At 37.9% G+C, this 7,914-nt stretch overlaps 1 non-coding gene across 1 annotated transcript; it reads left to right on the top strand.

Annotated features, from left to right (window-relative positions):
- Positions 1-2,101: 2,101 nt before the first annotated feature.
- On the top strand, positions 2,102-2,205 carry LOC126957727 (U6 spliceosomal RNA). Its single transcript, XR_007726903.1, has one exon. It is a non-coding gene; the product is annotated as a U6 spliceosomal RNA (small nuclear RNA).
- Positions 2,206-7,914: the final 5,709 nt, after the last annotated feature.

The raw sequence follows: 7,914 nt of genomic DNA, 5'->3' as shown, positions 1-7,914 counted from the left end.
TGATTACACTGATGTCTCATTTTGCCTTCCATTATGAGGAAAGCTACTCCACCAGGTTTGCGGCTGTCAGGTTTCCTAGGCTCTGCCCTGAGTAGTCTTTATTTTGACCACTTGGACACTGACTGACCTGTGTGGTTCTAAAGCTGCTGCTGGCAATTTAGGTGGTCCTGAATTTCAGCGTTCTCTCTACTTTTTAAAATTTATATGCCTACAACACTCCTATAGACCTTAAAGGGTTGACTTTGGCTATGAGACAGGAAACATTGCATCCATGTGGAATCAAATGAGAAGTGAACTTTCTAACAAAGTACCAAACATAAATCAAGGGGGAAAAAATCAAAATGCTGTAGATTAGGGTTTCAGCTGAATGCACTTTACATTTTATACCAAAACATTCAAGTCTGAGGTTGAAATGTTTAGTTATCACTTCACTCAAGTTAGCAAAACTCATGCCCATTGGGTTTGATGGTTGGATTAAGTGCCAGGTACAAGAAAACACACTTTGCTCCTCTGTAATGTGGAGAGGTGTCTCTCTTTTTGGAGTTCACTTATTCTGTTTGAAGTCAATAAAATTTCCTTTGTACCACAGATGTGCACCAAATCACCCCATACGTATCTGTTTCCTCAACATGTTTTTAGTGCAACTGGCTTTTACTTCCCTGAGAAAACAGGGAACATTGTGTTATATAACTTTTTACATTTTCTCATTTAACAAAGTCCTTGAAGTTTACCTTAATTTTAATGAATGCATAAATGAACAAACTCTAAATCATATCTGCAAAAAACTTAAAAATAAAAATAAATAAAACTAAACTTTTTATAAAGAGGGAGATTACTGATGTTCATCTTGTGAGTTCTTTGGCTCCTCATGCATACACTGAAAGGTCACCAGATCTCATGAGTGAGACCAAGGCAGAAGTTGGTATTGGTTAGAACAAATTAGCCCGGGGAATATATCAACTATTCCCATTTTTTCCTATTCTGTATAAGAAGATAAGGAAATACTTTCCCATACAGCAATGGTTCTCCAACTGTGGTCCTCAGGTTAATGGCATCAATATCACCTAAGAACTTATTAGAAATATAAATTTTTTTACCCCATCTTAGACTTACTGAATCAGAAATTTCAGGAGTAGGACCAGAAATCTGTGTTTCAACAACTCCTATATGAGATTCTGATGCATGTTTCAGGTTGAGAACCACTGATGTGGAGAGTTACTACCTAGAGTTCCAATTCTCAACCCTACCTCCTTTAAGACAGATTTCTCTGCTTAGCCAGAATTCACACCCATATGTAGCAAGTTCAAATACAGCTCTCCTAAAAGTTCAATTTTTAAAAAACAATATCTAGTCTGGAAAAATCAATATATCTAAAGATAAACTAGACCTTGCTCTCTAGCAATTCATATCAAATACTCTTAAATCATACAATAGTGTAACAAGAAGCCTTTGTGATACATCACAAATCACTACCATGAATAAAGTTTTACTGTGTAATAAAATTTGCTTGTATTTATTTAGGATATTATTACATAAGAAGAGATCTTTCCTCCCTTCAGAGAATAGTCACTGTATTTTAAAATTAATTTTAATTGTCATTTTTCTACCATTGAAAAAAATATACTGATTATTTCTCTATCCTTATAATTTAGCATAGTGTCTGCCATAAAGTAGGTAGTAAATAAATATTTGTGAGTAAATGAATAAATAAATTATGTAGCAGAGCAGTAGCATGGTTTAGTTGAAAATCACAAAATTTTTCCACAAATAGAGCTAAGTTTATTTCCTAGTTCATTCATTCATTCATTCTCTCAACTTGGATTTGAGAAAATATAGGTTAAGTTTTAATCTATAAAATGGGAAGACTAAAATGTGCTCATAGTCTTTAAACAAAGATTAAAAGAGAAAATCTGTATAAAACACTTCACACAGCATTTATATCATTAAGTATTCCAGGAATTACAGTGTATTTTCTTCTCTTTCCCAGTATAAAGATGGTACTCCCTTTTTAAATATATAGGGCTTGCCTCCTCAGTGATTATGTAAAACAGATTATACAGAAAATCCATATATGTCATAAACAAGAATACACATGTTGTTCTTGCTTCAGCAGCACATATACTAAAATTGGAATGATACAGAAAAAGAGTTGCATGGCCTTTGCACAAGAATTACACATAAATTCAAGAAGCATCCTGTATGTTTTTAAATCAATAAGATACTTTTGTTTTTTTATGATACTCTCATTGTAACATAAATAAATGGACTTACAATAAAAGATTTATGTTACTTTGAAAAAATATATACATTGCCCCATTGACTGAGTTTTGTGTGATGAGTTCACAACTTCTTTGATCAGATATAGTGATGCCATGAACAAAGAGGAACCAATAATAAAAGTCAGAATCATTGCCTTGTGTACAATTTAGTGAAGCTATGTATAGTATCGAATATTTATTCAGATATTTTACAGTATCAAGATTTCCTGTATGTTATTTGGAAGGAGATATTATCCAACCATCATGAAGCTTCTTTTGTTGAGGCAAAAGAATGTAGGTAGTTATCCTCATGTAGCAATATAGAAGGGACCTTTCTCTGCAGACTGTACCAGAAATATGCCGTGAAGTAGATGTTCAAAAGCTACATCATTTGCAGCCCACAACAGCCAGAAAAGTATTCTTGATTTTCTTCAGAATTCAAATAAATCGTACTTCCCAAGGAGAAGCCAGCAAACCTGAGGTTGGAAGGATAGTTAGGAAAACCAAGGCCAGGTGCTGTACACACATGCTTGGGAAGGAGAAGCTATGCTGAAAAAGTAGCACAAAAAAATGTTCCAAGCCACTCTGATACCTCCCCTGGGTATCTGAGTTCACACTTCCCCTACAAACAGGACACGTATCCACACATGCAACTCGAAATATGACTTTGAGCTCCCTATTCTGGAATAAAAATCCATAGCTCAATGTTTTCAGCCAGTACAAGAAAAGGGATCTAGGGATTATGGCCAGGAACCCCGGAACACTTCACTGAACCAAGCCACCACTGCTGAGACTTAAGTAGGTAAAGAAAGCCGCTTGGAAGCTTGAATTGGGTTGAGCCCACCACAGCTCAAGGAGGGTGCCTGTCTCTGTAGACTCCATCTCTGGGGACAGGGCATAGAAAAAAAAAAGCAGCAGAAACCTCTACAGATGTTAATGACCCTGTCAGACAGCTTTGAAGAGAGTGGTGGATCTCCCAGCACGGAGGTTGAGATCTGAGAGCAGACAGTCTGCCTGCTCTAGTGGGTCCTTGATCCCTGAGTAGCCTGAATGGGGGACATCACCCACTAGGTACAGACCGACACCTCACACTTCACACGGTGGGGTACACCCCTGAGACAAAGCTTCCAGAGCAAGAATCAGACAGCAGCACTTGCTGTACAGCAATAGTCTATCTTCTGCAGCCTCCGCTGCTGACACCCAGGCAAACAGGGTCTGGAGTGGACCTCAAGCAATCTCCAACATACCTACAGCTGAGGGTCCTGACAGTTAGAAGGAAAAATAATAAACAGATAGGACACCCACACCAAAATCCCATCAGTATGTCACCAGAATCAAAGAACAAAGGCAGATAAAACCACAAAGATGGGGAAAAAGCAGGGCAGAAAAGCTGGAAATTCAAAAAATAAGAGCGCATCTCCCCTGGCAAAGGAGCGCAGCTCATCGCCAGCAACGGATCAAAGCTGGAAGGAGAATGACTTTGATGAGATGAGAGAAGAAGGCTTCAGTCCATCAAACTTCTCAGAGCTAAAGGAGGAATTACATACTCAGCACAAAGAAACTAAAAATTTTGAAAAAAAAGTGAAAGAATTGATAGCTAGAGTAATTAATGCAGAGAAGGTCAGAAACGAATGGACAGAGATGAAAACCATGGCACGAGAAATACGTGACAAATGCACAAGCTTCAGTAACTGACACGATCAACTGGAAGAAAGAGTATCAGCGATTGAGGATCAAATGAAGGAAATGAAGCGAGAAGAGAAACCAAAAGAAAAAAGAAGAAAAAGAAATGAACAAAGCCTGCAAGAAGTATGGGATTATGTAAAAAGACCAAATCTACATCTGATTGGGGTGCTTGAAAGTGAGGGGGAAAATGGAACCAAGTTGTAAAACACTCTTCAGGATATCATCCAGGAGAATTTCCCCAACCTAGTACGGCAGGCCAACATTCAAATCCAGGAAATACAGAAAACGCGACAAAGATACTCCTCGAGAAGAGCAACTCCAAGACACATAATTGTCAGATTCACCAAAGTTGAAATGAAGGAAAAAATATTAAGGGCAGCCAGAGAGAAAGGTCGGGTTACCCACAAAGGGAAGCCCATCAGACTAACAGCAGATCTCTCGGCAGAAACTCTACAAGCCAGAAGACAGTGGGGGCCAATATTCAACATTCTTAAAGAAAAGAATTTTCAACCCAGAATTTCATATCCAGCCAACCTAAGTTTCATCAGTGAAGGAGAAACAAAATCCTTTACAGACAAGCAAATGCTTAGAGATTTTGTCACCACCAGGCCTGCCCTACGAGAGACCCTGAAGGAAGCAATAAACATGGAAAAGAACAACCGGTACCAGCCATTGCAAAAACATGCCAAAATGTAAAGACCATCGAGGCTAGGAAGAAACTGCATCAACTAACGAGCAAAATAACCAGCTAATATCACAATGAGAGGATCAAGTTCACACATAACAATCTTAACCTTAAATGTAAAAGGACTAAATGCTCCAATTAAAAGACACAGACTGGAAAATTGGATAAAGAGTCAAGACCCATCAGTTTGCTGTATTCAGAGACCCATCTCACATGCAGAGATGCACATAGGCTCAAAATAAAGGGATGGAGGAAGATCTATCAAACAAATGGAGAACAAAAAAACAGCAGGAGTTGCAATCCTAATCTCTGACAAAACAGACTTTAAACCAACAAAGATCAAAAGAGACAAAGAAGGCCATTACATAATGGTAAAGGGATCAATTCAACAGGAAGAGCTAACTATCCTAAATATATATGTGCCCAACACAGGAGCACCCAGATTCATAAAGACAGTCCTTAGAGACTTACAAAGAGATTTAGACTCCCATACAATAATAATGCGAGACTTCAACACCCCACTGTCAACATTAGACAGATCAATGAGACAGAAAGTTAATAAGGATATCCAGGAATTGAACTCAACTCTGCACCAAGTGGACCTAATATACATCTACAGAACTCTCCACCCCAAATCAGCAGAATATACATTCTTCTCAGCATCACACTGCACTTATTTGAAAATTGACCACACAGTTGAAAAGTAAAGCACTCCTCAGAAAATGTAAAACAACAGAAATTATAACAAATTGTCTCTCAGACCACAGTGCATTCAAACTAGAACTCAGGACTAAGAAACTCAATCAAAACTGCTCAACTACATAGAAACTGAACAACCTGCTCCTGAATGACTACTGGGTACATAACAAAATGAAGGCAGAAATAAAGATGTTCTTTGAAACCAAAGAGAACAGAGACACAATATACCAGAATCTCCAGGACACATTTAAAGCAGTGTGTAGAGGGAAATTTATAGCACTAAATGCCCACAAGAGGAAACAGGAAAGATCTAAAATTGACACTCTAACATCACAATTAAAAGAAGTAGAGAAGCAAGAGCAAACACATTCCAAAGCTAGCAGAAGGCAATAAATAACTAAGATCAGAGCAGAACTGAAGGAGATGGAGACACAAAAAACCCTCCAAAAAATCAATGAATGCAGGAGCTGGTTTTTTGAAAAGATCAACAAATTGATAGACCTTCAGCAAGACTAATAAAGAAGAAAAGAGAGAAGAATCAAATAGACGCAATAAAAAATGATAAAGGGGATATCACCACCGACCCCACAGAAATACAAACTACCATCAGAGAATATTATAAACACCTCTATGCAAATAAACTAGAAAACCTAGAAGAAATGGATAATTTCCTGGACACTTACACTCTCCTAAGACTAAACCAGGAAGAAGTTGAATCCCTCAATAGACCAATAGCAGGCTCTGAAATTGAGGCAATAATTAATAGCCTACTAACCAAAAAAGTCCAGGACCAGACGGATTCACAACCAAATTCTACCGGAAGTACAAGGAGGAGCTGGTACCATTCCTTCTGAAACTATTCCAATCAATAGAAAAAGAGGGAATCCTCCCTAACTCATTTTATGAGGCCAACATTATCCTGATACCAAAGCCTGGCAGAGACGCAACACAAAAAGAGAATTTTAGAGCAATATCCCTGATGGACATCGATGCAAAAATCCTCAATAAAATACTGGCAAACCGGATCCAGCAGCACATCAAAAAGCTTATCCACCATGATCAAGTGGGCTTCATCTCTGGGATGCAAGGCTGGTTCAACATACGCAAATCAATAAACATAATCCAGCATATAAACAGAACCAAAGACAAAAACCACATGATTATCTCAATAGATGCAGAAAAGGCCTTTGACAAAATTCAACATCCCTTCATACTAAAAACTCTCAACAAATTCAGTATTGATGGAACATATCTCAAAATAAGAAGAGCTATTTATGACAAACCCACAGCCAGTATCATACTGAATGGGCAAAAACTAGAAAAATTGCCTTTGAAAACTGGCACAAGACAGGGAAGCCCTCTCTCACCACTCCTACTCAACGTAGTATTGGAAGTTCTGGCTAGGGCAATCAGGCAAGAGAAAGAAATCAAGGGTATTCAGTTAGGAAAAGAAGAAGTCAAATTGTCCCTGTTTGCAGATGACATGATTGTATATTTAGAAAACCCCATCATCTCAGCCCAAAATCTCCTTAAGCTGATAAGCAACTTCAACAAAGTCTCAGGATACAAAATCAATGTGGAAAATCACAAACATTCTTACAAACCAGTAACACAGAAGCAGAGAGCCAAATCATGAATGAACTTCCATTCACAATTGCTTCAAAGAGAATAAAATACCTAGGAATCCAACTTCCAAGGGATGTAAAGGACCTCTTCAAGGAGAACTACAAACCACTACTCAGTGAATAAAAGAGGACACAAACAAATAGAAGAACATTCCATGCTCATGGATAGGAAGAATCAATATCGTGAAAATGGCCATACTGCCTAAGGTAATCTATAGATTCAATGCCATACCCATTAAGTTACCAATGACTTTCTTCACAGAATTGGAAAAAACTGATTTAAAGTTCATACGGAACCAAAAAAGACCCCGCATTGCCAAGAAAATCCTAAGTCAAAAGAACAAAGCTGGAGGCATCATGCTACCTGAATTCAAACTGTACTACAAGGCTACAGTAACCAAAACAGCATGGTACTGCTACCAAAACAGAGAAATACACCAATGGAACAGAACAGAGCCCTCAGAAATAATACCACACATCTATAGCCATCTGACCTTTGACAAACCTGACAAAAACAAGAAATGGGGAAAGGATTGCGTATTTAATAAATGGTGTTGGGAAAATTGGCTAGCCTTAAGTAGAAAGCTGAAACTGGATCCTTTCCTTACTCCTTATATGAAAATTAATTCAAGATGGATTAGAGACTTAAATGTTAGACCTAAAACCATCGAAACCCTAGAAGAAAACCTAGGGAATATCATTCAGGACATAGGCATGGGCAAGGACTTCATTTCTAAAACACCAAAAGCAATGGCAACAAAAGCCATAATTGACAAATGGGATCTAATTAAACTAAAGAGCTTCTGCACAGCAAAAGAAACTACCATCAGAGTGAACAGGCAACCTACAGAATGGGAGAAAATTTTTGCAATCTACTCATCTGACAAAGGGCTAATATCCAGAACCTACAAAGATCTCAAACAAATTTACAAGAAAAAACTAAACTACCCCATTAAAAAGT

The sequence above is a fragment of the Macaca thibetana genome, chromosome 6, assembly GCF_024542745.1.
Source record: "Macaca thibetana thibetana isolate TM-01 chromosome 6, ASM2454274v1, whole genome shotgun sequence".
NCBI lineage: Eukaryota > Metazoa > Chordata > Mammalia > Primates > Cercopithecidae > Macaca > Macaca thibetana.
This window is presented reverse-complemented; position numbering and strand designations above follow the sequence as displayed.